At 40.5% G+C, this 19,139-nt stretch overlaps 1 long non-coding RNA gene across 1 annotated transcript in view; it reads left to right on the forward strand.

The window, feature by feature from the left end:
* The first annotated feature begins 2,595 nt into the window (after window positions 1-2,595).
* The window catches only part of LOC136855354 (uncharacterized), a 93,114-nt gene continuing 76,570 nt past the window's right edge, over window positions 2,596-19,139 (forward strand). The window contains exon 1 of the long non-coding RNA XR_010857990.1: window positions 2,596-2,725. This is a non-coding gene — a long non-coding RNA (uncharacterized lncRNA). The remainder of the gene's footprint in view (window positions 2,726-19,139) is intronic.

Consider the following 19,139-nt stretch of genomic DNA (forward strand, 5'->3'; position numbering starts at 1 on the left):
GGTGAAGTAATGTTTCTCTTGCTCTCCCAATTCATGTTAGATTTAGGCCTGTTGGTGCTACCCCATTCTTCAGCTGCAGTCGAGAGAATTTTTCCCCAAGTGAAAATCATAAAGACTGATGCCAGAAATAGACTAAACACCGAATCACTAAAGAAAATGGAGGCAGCACTCCATGCTTTGATTGGCAACCTAGAACTGCAATTGTCAAATCAGCACAGGCAGCATTTCAAGAAAAATAGGCCTAGACAAATATTTGATGTCTATAGGCCTGTTTTTGTTTTTATTTCAGGTATTTAGTTTTTATTAATTGTAGAAAAGGCATCAGATTAGCCTTTTTATTACATTGATTGTAAATTCTTGTTAATTTAGAAACAAATAAAATATGCAGATGCCTATACTACAACCAGGAAATATTGCTTTAGAAAAGTAAAACATACACACATACTGTATGCAGCTTATATGCTACTGTTTTCAGTATTTTATTGCCTGCTGCGCCTCTCACAATTACCTTACCTTTAAGTTACAATGCCTGATGCATGATTTCCCACCTTAGTAATAATTTAGCAAAATAAAGTTAGTTTTTGTAATAGATATAAAAGAACAATAAATATATGTCTACATAAAAAGAAAGTATACTTTTTTTATACCTTTTCTTTGACATTGGATAGTTTTTGGCAAAATTTGGTATCCATTTGGATACGTTGATTTTTCCCACTGGAAACACTGTCTTGAGGTTGTAACAAAGCAACCTGTGATTGGCAGTTATATATACGTTATGGTTATGGGCGAAGTTAGTCCATATTAAAGCAAGCAGCAGTATATATCTCTGTGACACTAAATATGCTGTAGATTTGAGTATGATTTTCATATTAAGGAGACGCCGGGAATAAATAAACTTTCATCACATCTCTATCTCCACGCAAGATATGTTCCAGCGATGATGACGACAAAGTGTGTTAGCAAGTGGTCTCCTGAAGTACTTGTGCATGAATTGGAGTCTTACCTCTGAAGATGTTTCAATTTGATCTCTGCTTAGATCAATGGCTTCAAGTACAAAGCATAACAAGAAGAAGAGTCGAGAATTTTAAACGTATGTCTTCAGGGTAGGGCGAGCGTTTCCTTCAAATTACAGTTTGCCTCTGGTGACCTAAAAAGTAAAATAAGTACTTGGTTGTTGGGGACTGTTGTTTGTTGCATCTGAGGGGATTACAGAGAGAAACGCCAGATAAAACATGTGATTGGTGTTTGGTAAAAAAAAATTATTCATCATATAATTAAAAGAGGTTAGCTTTGGTGACGTAATCCTGGCTACACTGAAATGAAACTATTCAGTGCTCTCTCTCTCTCTCTCTCTCTCTCTCTCTCTCTCTCTCTCTCTCTCTCTCTCTCTCTCTCTCTCTCTCTCTCTCTCTCTTCGTGCTATTTCTTGAAATCCTTTTTTGACCCGTGCTTGTTCTTTAAATCATTTGATTCCACGGGACTGGATCGTCTTTTGAAAAGTCCCTTGAGATGGAGGTCAGTAAGAGGAGGATTTTCCCTTTCCCTCTCTTTTGATCGATTTTTGTCCATCATTTGTTACGGTTTACTCTTGGTAAATACTAAGTGTTATACTTGTAATTACTAATATCACTATTATGGTTATTTCAGCATAAGTGGTTGAAGGCTAGGTCATTATTTTTTTCTACATCAATATCATCTTCATTGCTGTAGTCATCACTATCATTCTTGTTATTAATTATGGGAGATGCAGTATCATGACATTTCTAGCTTACTAATATCACTATAATTATTAGTTCTCAGTGGCAAACTCTCATCCCCTTCCGTCAAGGGAAACATTATCCTATATTCGAATAAGTGCTTGGGAGCCAAATCCATATCGCTGGTTGTAATGGAAAATATCTTCGTTATTTGTTATTCTCTAAAGATTTTACATATTTTTTGTCGTTTATAATATTTTATTTAATAAGTGAATAGTCTGTCCATATAATTTATTTAAGACACAACGAAAGAAAAATAGTCAGTACTCAAACATTCTCCGATTTTATTTTCTTTTATTGTGTCCTTAGTAAATGATCTGGACAGATGAAGACATAGGGTCAGACATGGCTGTGGTGTTGTTGAAAACAGCTGGAGAAAGTGCTAGTAAGAGAACATTTTAGGCCCCATAGGGCTTTTGCATACCATGAGCAGAAGTGTGTTTGTTTTACCTGCTTGTTTCCCAACGACTATTTTATGTTGTCATAATCAGGATAAACGGGGGACTGTCATAGCCCTAGCAGTTAAAATGATTATATGACATGAGTCACATTTGGTAACTGTCATTGTATGTCTTAACGTAAGTGAAAGGCATGTTATATAACTCCGTCCGTAGACGCGTTCAGTTCAAAGCTGCAGCTAGATGTTGCGTAATGCTTTAGAGTATAATCAGTTATTATTGTGTTAGTATCGAATCCGACACACAGGCTTCAATCCTATAAATTCTACAGCATGTATGTAGAATATAATTTTATTGTGTATCGAGCTCCGATGCTCATATGTTTGTTATGATTCCATTATATATACCCTTTTGTATTTTGTACAGATCCCTTACCGCTTCTTCTCAAATGCATTAGAGAATAAACACGAGCTGAAAAATACAGCTTTATTATCGCCCTTCATCCTCGGACATCTGCAACGAGAATGGGACCAAACCTCAAATACTAAATACATCATATTTACCTTGCAGGTAAGAATGAAGAATTGTAGTATGTGTTTTAATATAACACATACTACAATTCTTCTCCTTAACTGTTGTGTTGGTATATATTGTATATACCAACACATCAGTAATGTATAGACTATAGACATTCATGACATTGATGAAATTTGGTCAAGTCGTCTCACGTGTCTGGATCCAATTGGGAAGCAGAACTAAGGAGTAACTAGAGCATAAGACTGAAATCTTCACAGAAAATGGAGTAAATCTTCCCTTGAATACCACAACATCTCCCATGGATGGGCGCTGTGTTTACCACCAGCCTCATGGGAATGAATGTTGGAACAAACAAAATGTGGGAAATATCTTTGGCAGTAAATTTGTAGTAGATTTTTGTGTTTTACGTGAAGCATATTAAGGAGCCTTTCTAGGAAAGCATAAAACTCCTCTGTGGAGTTTAAAGAACAGAAAACTAAAATTTCCTGTATTGTATATGTAAAAAAGATTATCACTTAAAAATAAAAATCAAACTGTCATCCATACTTAGAGTAAATGGACAGAAATGATTTTACATCAAGAGATTATTACATAAAAAACTGTTTTACTCGTAGTTGGGGAACTTTTTGTTGGGGGATGGCTCATTTACAGTGTTTATCCATGATCAACCTGATTCCCTTTGTCTCCATTGACAAAAGAGTAACAGAATTACTTTTGGCAGTTGATGCAGAAGTCATTTCATCTTGAGTTTGTAAATGTTTAGGACGAAGTTAGGTTATGTTAAAAGCAAACTTCAGCATATATCTCTTCTTTCCCACCGTTATCCCTGCGTTAAGGTGTCGGTTGCCTGATGAACCTTCTCCAATGCCTTCTATTAAAGGCATCATCCTCCACCAAACCTCTTCTCTCCATATCTTCCTTCACTTTATCTTGCCAACAAATTCTCTGTCTCCCTCTCGACCTTCTTCCTCTAACAGGTTCTTCCTAAGCCCTCTTCACTCCCTCCTTGTCATCCATCCTTAACCATCTCAGTCGTGACACTGTTATCACCTCTGTTATCTTTACTAAGCCTGCTCTTCTTCTTATTTCATCATTTTCCAATCTCTCAAACATCAATATTCCCATAATCCACCTCAGCATTCTCATCTCTGTTCTGTCAAGCTTCACTTCCTCTTTTCTTCTTAGAGCCTATGTTTCTGATCCATATAGTAACACTGGTCTTATCGCTGTGCTATAGATCTAGACTTTTAGCTTGATTGGCATTTTCTTATCACATACAACTCCAGCTACATCTCTCCACTTCCCCCATGCTGCTTTTATCCTACTGTCCACTTCAGCCTCACATCCTCCCTCTTGGCTTAAAGTAGATCCTAAGTATTTAAACTTTTCTACCTGTTTTATAATCAGGCCTCATCTTTCTTGTATTACTATTCTGTCTCTATCTTCCCTACCCTTCTCTAAAGACTCCTCCCACTCTCCAACCCTTCTCTGTCGTTCCTCCTCATCTTCAGCAGTAATCACCAGATCATCAGTACAACAACTGCCATAGCACTTCATTCCTGATCTCTTAACTCAACACATCCATGACCAGCACAAATAAAAATGGGCTTAATGCTGACCCCTGATGTATTCCAAGACTAATTTCAAAGTTTTCTGTTTCCCCAACTGCTGTTGTTACTTTTGTGCTCGTTCTCTGATATATCACCCCGACCTGCCTAACCAACATTTCTGGGGCTTTCCTCTTCCTCAAACTCAAAACATCACTTCTCTTGGGATTCTGTCATATTCTTTCTCCAGGTCTTTAAATGCACAATAAAGCTCCTGGTTTCCCTCTAGCCTCTTTTCCTGTAGCTGTCTTATTATGAAGATGGCATCCACTGTCCCTCTCCCTCTCATGAATCCATACTGCTGTTTCCCGATCTGTACAATTTCTCTTAATCTCTCATCCAGTCTCCTCTCTTAAACTCTCAATCCATGCTCTGTTAGTTTAATTCCTCTGTAGTTACCACACTCCATTACGTCTCCCTTCTGCTTGTATATATATACCATTAGACTCTCCTAGTCCCTTGGCATTTCTTGTTGTCCCATATAGCTTTCAATAAATCCATCATCCATGTCTCCCCCTCTGTACCTAGTAATTTGATCATTTCAATTTGGAACTCTGATGGACCTGGTGCTTTACCATTCTTCATTTTACTTAATGCTCTCTTCTTCACTTGTGTATCCTGTATCTCCATCACTGGTCCCTCCACCCTCTGTGCTCCCCCCATCTCCTCTCTCATTTTCAGTATTCAAGTTGTTCAAAATACTCTCTCCATCTCTTCTTAATATCTTCATCCCTACACAATATATTCCCATATCTATCCTTGATGACACCCAATTTACCCAAATCCTGTCTCTGCCTTTTCCTCAAGTTTGAAATCTTATAGACATCCTTTTCTCCTTCTCTTGTTCCTAGTCTTTCATTCAACTGCTCTGCCGCCCTTCCAATAGCCATACCTACCCTCCTTCTCGCATCCCTTTCCTCTTCTCTGTACCGTTCCTCTGCACCCTGTGCATGCCTTATTTTCAAGTTCTTAAATGCTTTTGATTTTCTTTTAATTGATTCTGTTTCTCCCATTCCACCACCACTTTTCTCCTCTCAACACTCCATATCCGCTTCTTCCCACCATTTCATGTCCCCACATATTTCTCTCATGTCTGCCCACATATTTTCAACTTTGTTACCCTGTCCAACTTCTGTGTTCCCCCTTTCCTGCCATCTCTCTCTCACAGTCCCCCTAAATTGCTCCCCCTTTTCTCCTTTAAGTTCCCAAATCTTAATTCTTGATCTCCTCTTTCTCTTTTTGGGTTTCCTCCCTCTCATTTTCAAATCCATCACCACACCAACCTATGTTGTTTAACACATGCTTCTCCCAGGATCACTTTGCAGTTCATCACATTGCTTTTGTCGGCTCCTCTAACCAGGATGTAATCTATTTGGCTTTGCACTCCTCCACTTTCATTTTTTATCAAGTATTTATCCAACTTCTGAAACCATGTGTTCGTACACGCCAATTCAAAACTCTGAGCCATCTTCAATATACAATCCCCATCCTCATTTCTAATTCCAAACCCATGGCCTCTGTGTACCTCCTCATACCCATCTCTTCTCTTTCCCACCCTGCCATTCATATCAGCTCCTGTTATTAGTTTCTCCTCCTCCTTCACTGTTCTAATGACAGCCTCAAACTCTTGTCTAAATAATTCTTTCTCTTGCTCTTGGCACCCCATCTGAGGAGTATATGCTGATATTATATTTACTACTGTGTCCCTTTTATTATTGGAATCTTTAAAAGCGTATCATTTACTCTCTTTACTTCTACCACTTTTTCCTTCCTGTTGTTACTTACTATAATTCCAACTCCATTTCTTCCCTCTCGAGACCCGATGTAATAAAGCTTTATACCCATTTCCTATCCCTGTAGTTCCACTCCGTTTCTACCTCGTCTCCCACACACACACACGTTTATAATATTTAATATAATAAGTGAATGGTCTGTTCATGTAATTCATTTAAGACACTGAAAGAAAATATAGTCAGTGCTGAAACATTCCCCATTTATATTTTCTTTTATTGTGTCCTTAGTAAATGATCTGGACAGATAAAGACAGGTAGGGTCAGACATGGCTGTGGTGTTGGTGAAGAGAGGTGGAGAAAGTGCTAGTAGGAGAGACATTTTAGGCCCCATAGGGCTCTTGCACACCATAAGCAGCAGTATGTTTGTTTTACTGACGTTTCCAAACACTTATTTTATGTTGTCATAATCAGGATAAACGGGGGACTGTCATAGCCCTAGCAGTTAAAATGATTATACGACATGAGTCACATTTGGTAACGTATAGACATTCATGACATTGATATTTGGTCAAGTCATGTCACGTGTCTGGATCCAAATGGGAAGCAGAACTAAGGAGTAACTAGAGCATAAGACTGAAATCGTCAAATAGAAAATGGAGTAAATCTTCCCTTGAACACCACAACATCTCCCATGGGTGGGTGCTGTGTTTACCACCAGCCTAATAGGAAGAATGTTGGAACAAACAGAATGTGGGAAATATCTGTAGCAGTAAATTCATAGTAGATTTTTGTGTTTTGTGCATGAAACAAATCAAAGAGCCTTTCTAGCAAAGCATAAAACTCCTCTATGTAGTTTAAAGAACAGAAAACTAAAATTTCATGTACTGGAGATGTATAACAGATTATCAATCAAAAACAAAAAAACAAAATTTCATCCATACTTGGAGTAAATGGATCGAAATTATATTACATCAGGAGATTATTTTCATCAAACTTCCATCCCGCCTCCTCTCCCGTGCTCCCGATTCGGGAAATGCCAGCCTAGCTAGAGCTAATTGTCTCGGTACCCTGTCATCTTGCAGAAGCTTCCCCATGGTGGAGAAAGGAAGTCTGCTTCCATTCTTCTGTCCTTCTTTCCTCTTTGAAGTATGAGGAAAGATTTCGGCTAATGCTTAGTTGAAGGAACCTTCGAATATGCTTGCATATTCCCCTCACATCTTGAGTCTACTTACAGATTCACCGATTGAGGAATAGGCGCACACCGGTAAGACCTTGTCTTGAAGTTGTGTGACCGAGACGATTAGTACCTTCTCATCACTGTCCTGGGCTCAGGGCAGCCTTTTGGCCATCCGAGAATTCAGGATGAGTTTTGCGACACACTGGTTTTGTTGAACAACAAAACCACAGTAGTGGCATTGTCGACAAACAAGAGGTAATTGTTTTTTCCTCCTGTTTCATCTATCGATATTTGCAGGTACTCGAGTGTTCTATTGCACACTCGACAGCTCAATTAACCAGATGCATTCCCGATGGGGATGTATTGGCACGCAAGCCTGGCCTCGGGCTTGAGTGATTAGGACAGAACGTGCTGCTCACTCTTTTCTTCACAAAGATTCATGCAGAGACTTCTCAACTGAGAAATCCCTACCGTCCTTCTGTTGCCTCCCGGCACAACAAGTTGGTAGTGTTTTTCTTGCTCCTTCATACCAGACCAGGGGCCGCTACGGTGAGGCATGCTGTCTTTTTGGGGAAAATTCAATATCTACGTTTTTTCCCTCCATATTTGTCCGTTTCGCTAGGGGTTCACAAGCATTGCTCGCCCCAAGTTACAGACAAATACTTGAAGACTTTGTCTTCATCCGACCTGATAGCCGAGGCATCAAGAAGAGTTCTGCTTGACCCAACCTCCTGTAGCAGCTACACTAGAAGCAGTTCTTGAGGCAGTACATCCCTGTATGTTCAGGACTGGGAGACCTTTCAGCTTTCCTTGCAAGCACAGGCTTTCTTGCCGAGCGGCATCGGATATAGCTGTATATCAGAGTCGCTCATCAAGTCTGGACTTCTTCGTCTTCTCCACCGAGGGTTGCTTCTTTCCCTTTCATTTGTGAAGAACGTGGGCCCTTGCGACCTAGTCTTCTATCTGAAGTAGCCTTCATCTCCTCAGTCGAGAGTTAGCTACGGACGAGAAGCTTCTTCGGTCGTGCTCTCCCAGGGAACTGTTCCCTGGGTGGCATGTGACTCTCATTTAGGGTTCCTGTCCGTGCTCTGCACGTGCCTTACGAGAGTCGTCAGATAGAGATGTGCCCTCTTAGGACCATCTCTCATCTTACTGTGGCCTTGGCATAGAAGATGAAAGAACAGGGATGGGGATCATACCTCGACTCCTTTTCGCATGTCGTAGGTGGACTCTGAATCCATTGGCATCTACTGTTGGGTTCGACTCCTTCTTGTCCCCTCCTCCTTGGACTTTGTGTCGATGATCCAGATCATTTGTTACTTTGACTTATTAGGGAGCTGTGGTACTTAATGAAAGGCTCAACATTCCTAACCTGGATATCGTCGTTTTCATTAGTACTCTCTCTCCCAAGGAAGAAGTGTCTAAGGACACATCTTCCTCCTGACTTCATGAAGTGATCAAAGGAGGTACTTGGCAGCTGACGACGACGATACCAGTACTTTCCACCCTAGAGCTCACAAAGTCGATGGCTTGGTCCATCCCTTGCGTTCCGGAAGTTTCTGTCAGTCTGGAAGCAAGACGTGGTCTCATAGAACACACTCTTTTCTTCCTGTGGTCTTGCCCACAGGCCCTTGGAACCTTTTTTCCTTGGCCCTGTGGTGGCTGCTCAACAAGTTGTGTTGTCTTACCTGGCTCCTTCAAGAGGACAAGTAGCATCTTGCCTAAGGTGTTGGTTCTGGAAGTGAGAAGGATTCCAAGAGTGACTGGCCTCTCTCCCTCCTCCTTCCCCGTCCTCCAAGTTCTTCTCCTTCGGGATGAGAATAGGACTCGAACCAATAGCTGCTGGAACTGGCGCTGATGAGGTAAGACTACACATCGAGCACCCATTCTATTTTTCTTATAGAATCATAGAAGCAATTCCACTCCTTCCTCTAGCAAGGGGAGGAAGGAGAGACTGGCAATAAAGGAACCCCATCTCAGCTTTTCCTTACTGCCTCTGACTCTAGATCCTTCCAGCTTATTTCGTAGGAGTTACGTTTCCTCACTCATGCGAAAAGGTCCAGTATCTGACATTTGATCTTGCAGTTCCTACACTCTGATCATATGTCAGAGGCACGGTGCTCCTCCTCGCTCTCTCGACCAGGAGTAGCAGCCCAGGTGTGCAGAACTCCAGTTAGCTCAGGAGACTCACTCAGATTCCTCCCTCCAACCAGTGAGTCTTCCTAATGTAAAAGGCCGATGGTTTGTATATCATGTCGGAACAAATCACAGTTTTTGAAAGTAAATTGTATTTTTCCTAACAATACAGTCCTGAGGTCCTTTACATTACATATTATGCCTGCCTCATGCCTCCTCTCAATCTGAACCTGGACTGAAAGGCAAACTAGAATGTTTACATCTGGGCAGGTGGGTATTCCCGCCTACCTGGTGGTAGTTACTGCCTAACCACCTTGCTCAAGAGTTTACAGCCTATGCTGAAAGTAATTCCAAATGTAAAGGACCTCAGGATTGTATAGCTAGGAAAAATACAATTTACTCTCAAAAATTGTGATTTTTATATAGCCTAGCCTATACATTTAAGAGTGGTCTATAATAATCTGGATTAGGCAATACCCTATACTAGATTAAGAAAGAACAAATAAGCCTAGGACTATAAATAAATAGTATCCTAGGCTCAATAAAATAACCTAGTTTTTTATGACTCGGTAGCATATCTGAAAGGCTACATACTAGTAGGGTCTTATGTAGCCTATATCCTTAAAGGTGATATAAACCTAGAACAGGCAGTAGCCTAACCTGATTAAGTAGGAACCCCTTTTTAAGGACTATCCTACTATTAGCCCAAAAGCCTAAAACAGCGATGGCCGAATATCAGATAAAAGAGTAGTCTCGGCCACATAAAACAGAAAACCAGATTATAAGAGGATTATTTTCTTTAAAGTTTATATCCTTAAGTTTTAAATAAACCTAGAAAAGGTTAAGCAAGAACCTTCTAAGAGATCCCCTATCTTAGCTTAATGTAGATTATAATAGAAGCATTAACCTAAGCTATACAAAACAGTAGTTTGGGTTAGTTGAACAAATTAGTTCATGGCAGTTAGTCTGAATGGCATGACTATTGGAATTAAAAATTTCACTTATCCATTGCAAAAGGACTAACAGAGTATAAGTAATATAGCCATTTACAGGTATGAAAACTAACCTAAACCTTAGAAGGTTTAAGTTAGATATTTAATTAAATGTATTACAACTGCACACTTGTAATCAAGTTAACCTGTAATATGGAAACTATATGAGGAACTACAGAAGTGTCCCTCACTTAAAAACAATTAATACTAACCAGCTTCTAATAACAACTTGCTTTATATCACTACAGGGCCGCCATTAGGCAAGATCCTCAGTTCAAGTGTTCCGTAGCAAATTGCTCAGTTCACTTTTTTGCCAGTGGGTATGGTTCATACTGCCTGCCATAAGCATAGTCCTTGTAAATAACAAGGAAAATTTACTTGGTTGCCAGATTCCTAGGGTTCAGTAAGGGTGAGGAAGGGGGAGATTATATCTTTCCGGCAGAACTCTGGCAGCAGATATTCAACCCTTTCTCAGAACAGAATCAGTGTTTGGGCCAAAGGGAAGTGACAACTTCTATACTGGAGTCAATCCTGAATCCATAAAGCAAGAGTATATAAGAAAAATAAAAAGTGTTTCTTATAGAAATCTCAACTGGGTTCTCAGTATGGACATAATCTAACCAAATCTTCCATAAGGACTGGTATTGCTAGATAGATGATGTCCATAATTTTTGCACTAGGTACCTAGCAATGTTTGGGCCAAAACTCAGTAACATCAGTCCCCAATACCTCCCAGGTTAACCCCACGGAGGAAGTAGAGGAATCTATATCTGGGGTTGACATTCTTACTAAAAAATATGAAGTGGACGTTGCTATTGAAGTGGCCCTGCTTGCTATTGCTAGCTATGGGAGAAACCTTCCAGAAGGAATGTTCCCCATGCAGCTATTGGTGCTGAATAGGTCTTCCCAAAAGCTATACTAGGATCCACTAACTCTGACTGAAATGACTACATTTTCGGGACACAAACCTCAGTTGCTGATTAACAGCAGTTACAGATTGTCAGATTGCAAGCTCCCCAAAAGGGATACACAGTTTGCAGCATTTGATCAATTCCATAAGGAAATTGAGTACCATCAAAGATGCCCTTGCCACATAACGGCAATATACAAGGGACATGAAGCATGACTCCGAAAAGGAAAGTAAGTCGGTCATGTACTCTCCAGAGTGTAAAAGTCTACATCCTGTAACCGAAAAGTGAGTATGGATACGAATGCTGCCCAAACAAGGCCTAATGTTAGAATTCCGACTGGAAACAACAAAATGGTCAGTTTGGAATACAGAACTTCGGATCAGAACATAATAAGGGCTCCAGTACTCACCCCTGATGATACTGATAATCCTTGGCGAGACGCCTTAATGTGCACTTTCTCTCCCGATGGCAAGGATGTAATTAATGAGAGAAAAACTATGATCGAAGTTGTACATGTAGAATTTACAAACGGCAGCATTCCCTGATACAGAATGGCACCTGGTACCATCTTCACCAGACATGGAGAAACCACTAACAGAAAGTTTTCTTACCTGTGCCTTATAGCATTAAAAGCTATAGAAATCACCCTTTACCAAATAAAAATGGATCTCTATTTCCATTATGAATAAGACCCAAGTTGCCCACCAAGTAGCCCAGCCTTCTGTCCCTTCACTTCCAAAATTATTAATCATGTGAAGACAGATTTTCTGAATTTATAGTGACTAAAAACAAGAGACAATGGCAAAATTAAAACCATCTGCCACAGTCATCCCAGTTTCGGGAAATTCCACCCAGGAATGGGCAACGCTGCAACTCCCTTTTGAAAGGAAAAAGCTCCCTTTAGATGTAGCTACACAGCACTTTGGGACCCCTACGAGAAGACTCAGAGTGGACAGCCTCTTCAGAATTTTATGCCAGGCTCCGACTCCTTAGTATTATAACCTCCACCACCTTGCTGGAAGTTGCCACCTAAAGGCTTCCAGAAGATCCCAGGATAATTTTTGCTGTTCAGGTCAAAAGTCTTATGGGAAGCATTCTGTGACTTCCTAGAATGGCGCATAAAAGCACAAACGGAAGTATTGGAGGGCTCCGTCAAATCACTCTCCAATGCCACTGCAGTATTACATTCCAACCCCTTCTGTAGGGACTTGTTTGAGGAGTCTGTTGTGGCTCAACTCAACGAGCATGTCCGCCAACAGAATAATACAGAGTACTCTCTTCTAGGGAAATAGTGGAGCGGGTAACTACAAAAAAATAGGGAAAAGTGCAAATGGTGATACAGCACGAAACTTGGCTCAACTATTCTTCTTATCCCTTGGTCTCATTATCAACCTCCGGCCACACAAAATTTTTGCCATTATCCCAGATGGCCGACAGGTTTTCAAAATGGCGTCCTATGGATATTTGAATATTGGTATTTAATTGATTAATCACATTCAAATCCCTAAGTCACTCCCAGTTTATATTAAAATATTAAAAACAAACCTTTATATATGTAGATATATCATTTCTCTGCATAGAAATATCCAAGATGGCTGTCACTGTATCAAAAATGTCCACCAAAATGCCAAAAATTGGTACTTGAGTTCATATATGAGGCTAAAGGTCGGGTAATACATGGATTTGGGGTAACTTCACCCTGATCAGTTCATTTTTTGTAGATTAGAAATCAATTAATCCCCAGTTAATTCATTTTCATCCTCATTTAGAAAAAAATGGGTAATAAGCTTAATGTAAAAGTGTAATAGTGTAGTGTCAGTGTACTACCAGGGCACACTGGTTGACACTATAGCTGTGAAACTCAGCATGGCCGAGGTTTGTTATTAGTTTCCCAAATGCTGTTTAGCTAGCCCCACTTCAAAGGTAAACAGCTGCACCTGAATTGAAAGGATGTGCCAGTGCAGGAGAGCCGAGCCAAGGAAGATGGGGCTTTAGTCTTCTAGATGGTGTACAGATCACTCGGGAGTTAAATAGCATTGGATGAATGATCGGGCTAGGGGTAGGGTTATGACATATCTGAGCCTAGTTGTATCCCATTTCTGAAAGTGCATATATGTTATATAGGTGGTAAAAGGATAAACCCTCGGCCTATAGAACAAAAGCAATGGCAGGACAATCTTGGAAGTCAACGTCTTTCCTGAAGGGAGATAGTATGACTAACTGGGAGCTCTGTTGCTTGTGCCAAGAGGACACACGTGAAAGACTAGTTGATGCATCTGGTGCTGGCTATGTTACTCTTGCTACAAACATTCCTGAATTCTATAAGTTAGATGCAATGCCTATACCATTTCATCCCAAAAGGCTTGATGAAGGCAATGGAATTCTGCAGACCTTTGAAAATAACAAAGTAACATATCATGAATCACATATGCTGAAGTTCAAAACAACAAAACTAGAAAGGAAAAGGAAGTCATTGTGTAAGACAAAAGAAGAAGGTGATGCCCCATCAGCAAAATTCACACGTAGTGGCCAGAAGGCAGATGAAGAAGATGCAGAAGAATCTAAGACTGAGAAAGATGGAATATGCTTTATTTGTGACCAACCAGTACCAATCAAAGATTTACGATTGGCCATGACATTGCCTTTAAATGAAAAGCTGCAACGATGTGCCACCAACCTACTAGATAAGAAACTTCTGGCCAAGCTTAGTGCTGGAGATAGTGTTTCTCAGGACACCCATCTTGTCTGACAGGTGTGTACAACAGGGAAAGGGCCTGGCTAAATTCCCAGAAAATTGGAGATGATTATGTGCAGTACAGACAAGAGGCATGTGCCCATGCTTTTGCTGAGCTTGAGATGTGCATAAGAGACAAGCAGTTGACTACAGATGGGTGCTGCTATTTTACAATGGTAGAACTTTATGATATGGAACAGCTAAATGTTGATGCTTCCTTTGTGCACCGAACACAGTTGAAAGAACAGATACTTGCCCACATCCCAGAACTGGAGGACTTTAAAAAGGGAAGAAAAATTTGGTTTGCCTACAAAAGGAAAATGGAAGAAGCCCTAGCCACGGCATGTGACTACAATGATGCACTAATCATGGCCAAAGCAGCTAAGATATTGAGAAAACAGATGCTTGAACATGAGAGAATTTGATGGAACCTTAACAGCAGACACTAGAAGAGAATCTGTGCCACCAAGTTTGTTGGAATTTGTAAGTGTGCTACAAAACAGTGGCGATATAAAATCCAAACTTAAATATGGAACATCAACTACTGATCTAGCTTTAGCACAACTTTTGCACTTCAACTGTTGAAAGAATCCAGCATCTTCAACATTCTCCAGACATTCCAAGTCAAGAGAACCTCTTTTTCCAATATATATTGGTCTCCTGGTCTTTGCAAAAACAAGGAAGCGTCAATTAATTGATACATTCCATCACCATGGAATCAGCATCAGCTATGATAGGGTTCTGGAATTAACTAAAGGGTTAGGAGAAGCAGTTGTAACGAGAGCTGTGGAGGAAGAAGTAGTTTGTCCCACTGCATTAAGAAAAGGGCTCTTTATAACTTGTGCTGTTGACAATCTGGACCATAATCTAAGTGCCACAACTGCACAAACATTCTTCCATCAGACAGGCATATCTTTGTTTCAGCATCCGAGCACTGATGAAAAGGGTGAGGACAGAAACTTGGCCCAAATCATCCAAAGTGGAACAAAGTAAAAAAAAAAAAAGTACCTTCTCTTCCTGAATATTACACAACTGTACCTCCTGCTCACTTTAAACGTGAGAATACCCTCCCTTCATCCAGTGGAAGTGCAGGACACCAAGAGGTTGTGATTTCAAAGCATCTTTCTTTTGAGTATGAATGGCTTGAGAAAGTCAGTCTGTCAGACAGGAGTGAAAATGCTGTGTCCATATCTTGGGCAGCACATCACGCTTCTCAGAAGCGACAGGCCCCATTTGGAATAAGCTTGTCATCAATGTTGCCTCTTTTTCAAGAGGCAGAGGCGATGATAAAACATGTCATTCAAGAGCAACCACAATGATAAATCAGCCACATTTGCATGGATAATTTGCAAGATGGTGATATGGTTATTATGTTTGGAGGGCTGCAACAGCATTCAAAATTCAGTCTTTGAAAGACAGTGGTTGGAATCCCTGGAACAGCAAACCCCAGTTCTAGCCCAGTTGATCAGCCACTATTTTTAAAGAAGAAATTGAGCTAAGCTAAAGCTGGATCAGAAAACGAGAATCAATGGCGTTGCCAATCTTGTGCTTAGCTAGAAATTCTAGTGTTTATTTTCATGGTTAATTATGTTTGGTTCCTTTCTTCTTTGGGTACATTATGCCAGGTGGCTTTCAATTCATTTGATAGAAAAATGGCAGAATTCAAAAAACCACTCGGCCTTTTCCTCAGTGGCTGATCTCTTGAAAGATGGGAGTTGTTAGCAGTGAAGATTGGACTGGTGCTCTTTGCTGGAGTGATGCTGAAAAATCTGCATCATGATGAAATAAACTACTTTCATGGAAAATCAGCAGATTCGTTTATTTCTGCTTCACATGAAATTATGGAGAAGACAAGGTCTTGGCCCACCAAGCACCCAGCAAATTTTATGAACCAGTGCAGTGTCTACTTTACTGTATTGTCATGCCAGAACAGTTTTAAATGAATTCCAACATGAAAATCAAATTGCCCACCAGCTGCAGACACTGGGGATGGCAACATCAGATTGAGGATGCACTTATGGTTTCTGTATTTGACAGGTTTGCCAACAGAGTACAAGCAAAATCTTTTGATGTCAAGAACTGAATAAGTGTGGTTGCAAAAACAGTGAAACCCTGCCATGACAGGTGCAAGACACAATGCTTCATCTCAAAACTCTGGACAGATTAGCTGCATCATAGCAGCTAGCATAGAAAAAACTGGTTTGGAAAAACTCTCTGCCATGCTGCCAAAGCTTCACCCCCTCCCCTTTTTCCGTGCATTTAGCAGGTGTGACACGGTGTCTGCCTTTCATGGAAAGGGAAAAGTCTTGCTAAAACTAATTGATGCACAAAACATATTGGTTTCTTTCAGAAGACATAAAAATTTTTTTTGATCTTTTTGTAAGCGGCCATTTTGGAAATATGGTGTTCATGTCATCCAGTTTTGGTGGCAACATATTGGAAAGATGGGTTCTTGCCAAGAACTCTAAGTGTGGCTGCAAAAGGAATCATGACAGTAAGAATGCAAAACTAAACTAATTGATACAAAAACATTTTTAATCATTATATGGACATTTTGGAAATATGGTTTTATAGGCTTATTGGAAATGGGTTCACTTTATCTTTTCATGATAGTAAGAATGCCAAATACAAATTCTCAATCATTATATGGATTTATGAAATAAAATATTTGAAATATACAAAATTTGCCGCCATTTTGGAAAAGTGTCAGCCATCTTGGAAACAGCCAAATATTGAGGTGGCCGGAGGTTGATTTTGATTTATGGGGATAATAAGAGTTCTCATGCCAAATCTGTTGCTTGTATCACCATTTGCACTTCTTTCCCATTATCCCGCTCCACTAAAAGGGAATTCAGGAAACAAAGAACCCAAAATTTCCATTTACCCAACTCCAAAAAAGGCTTGCTGTGATGAAAAATCATATAAGCCTTCAGTCACCCCTAAAAGTTTTCCTCAAAAAACAGGCAGGTGGTCAGAAGGGACAATTCCCTACAAAGGGACAACAACAACAGCAATAACACCCTTTTTCACAATGTCAAAAACCATCTTATAGGGGGAATAAGGAAAGCAACACCTGGAATGTCTATCAAAGGCAAAGACAGAGGAGGAGGAGGAGGCAGATACCAAGAGGAGTTGTATGGTTGGGGTCGGCTTCGAAGACATCACAGACAGTGGAAGTTTTCCCTGTGGGGGGACAACATTATTTATATGTGCAGAAAGGCCCTGTTAATGGAGCCCATAGAGAAACGTGTATATTCACCACCAAGTACGTCTCGTCAGTGTCCTCAAAAAGGATTCCTCCAAAAGAAGAGCGATTCTCAACCAATCAACAGTGAACAAGCACATTGTTTGCCAAAAGTTTTGGATAATTACCGTTGCCCAAGTACGTTGAATCATCCCAAAGGGGACTTGGACAGTTTCTATAGATATGAAAGATGCATACTGGCATGTCCCTATAGCCGTTCCCTTCTGTCCCTTCCCAAGGTTCCAGATAGGGAAAGATACAGATCCAAAGAATATTTTACAAAATTAGCAACGAAATTCATTCGAGAACTCAAACAAAAAGGAATACAACTAATACCCAACCTAGACTACTGGTTGATCTGGGGCGCCCGCAAGAAAAGAGAGCTTGAAAAACGAAAGCGCAATGGTCAACAGACTACAGTCAAAAGGTTTTATAATCAATTTGAAAAAATCCCACCCCACGCCCAGCAGACACATTCAGTGGCTGGGACTGTGTTGGGATACTCTTCACGGCCTGTTGTCTCTCCCCATCGTACTCAAAACAGAAGAAGGCAAGTCCTCAAAAGGTTCCTTGCACAGCCCAGAACGTATGATGGGCCTGCTGCAGTTCACATCAGTAATAGATCCAATACTTAGATTACAACTAAAAATGTGAAATTCTGGCTATCGCATGCAAGAAAAAAAATGCAAGACCGACCTCATCAAAAGATTAAAAAAGTAGGGGAGATACTTTGGCCTTGGATTTGGAAGGGATCTCTGGAGAAACAGGTCATCCTGACTCCTCCATCTGTATGAGTGACAATACACACAGATGCCTCATTGACAGGTTGGGAGGACATTGGGAGGATCGTCAGGTGGCAGGGAGGTGGTCAGCTTCTCTTAGGAATTCGTATGTCAGTTTCCTGGAGCTGATGGCTGTCTTTTGTCTCAAAAAACTCAAACCTCCAGAAGAGAGAGAGACAACATGACTACAACATCCTATTTCAAGAGGTCGCGATCAAGTTCACCTCCTCTCAATATAATAATGCTAGCCATCCTTTGGATGGCGCAAGCAAGGAAGTGGCACATGTTTGCAATTCACCTCACAGATTCTCTATCAAGGAAAACGACACCCTCAACAGGGTGGATATTGGACAACCACGCTTTTCAAACAATAGCCAGCATGCCTCCACAACCGGAAGTGGACCTGTTCGCCATGTATGAGAATCACAAACTCCTAATATATGTGTCTCCAAACCTGGAGCAACAGTAAGAGATGCCTTTCTGAAGACTGGGACAAGGGGAGGACGATATCTTTTTCCTCCATTATCCCAGATTTTGAAGGTTTTGAGCAAACTTCTAACCTTCAAAGGAACAGCTTACTTAATAGCCCCAAATTGGCCAAACAGGCATTGGTTCCTGTTATTTTAACAACAGACGAAAAGATCATTTCCACTATTGTCCGCTGTTCTGTCCCAGACAGTAGGAGGGAAAGTCGTTTACGCATCCTCCTTTCTGAGCCGAGACCTTCACATTTGGATTTTTAAAAAAATATCTATCGTGAAAATTACTCACCCAATATTGCTAGGTACCTAGTGCAAAAATTACGGACATCATCTATCCAGCAATACCAGTCCGTATGGAAGATATGGTTAGATTATATCCATACTGAGAGCCCAGTTGAGATTTCTATAAGAAACACGTTATTTTTCTTATATACCCTTTTGAAGACAAATGCTTTTTGGTTACAACAGTCATGGTATACAAGGCTGCATTAATGGAACCCTTGCTTTATGGATCCAGGATTGACTCTAGTATAGATATTGTCACTTCCCTTTTGCAGTCTTTTGCTCTACAAAGGCCCGTTTCTGAAAGGCTTCCAATTACTTGGTCCCTGAACAAGGTGCTTAGACTTCTATCAACCCCTCAGTTCAG

The sequence above is a fragment of the Macrobrachium rosenbergii genome, chromosome 31 (assembly GCF_040412425.1).
Source record: "Macrobrachium rosenbergii isolate ZJJX-2024 chromosome 31, ASM4041242v1, whole genome shotgun sequence".
Lineage (NCBI taxonomy): Eukaryota > Metazoa > Arthropoda > Malacostraca > Decapoda > Palaemonidae > Macrobrachium > Macrobrachium rosenbergii.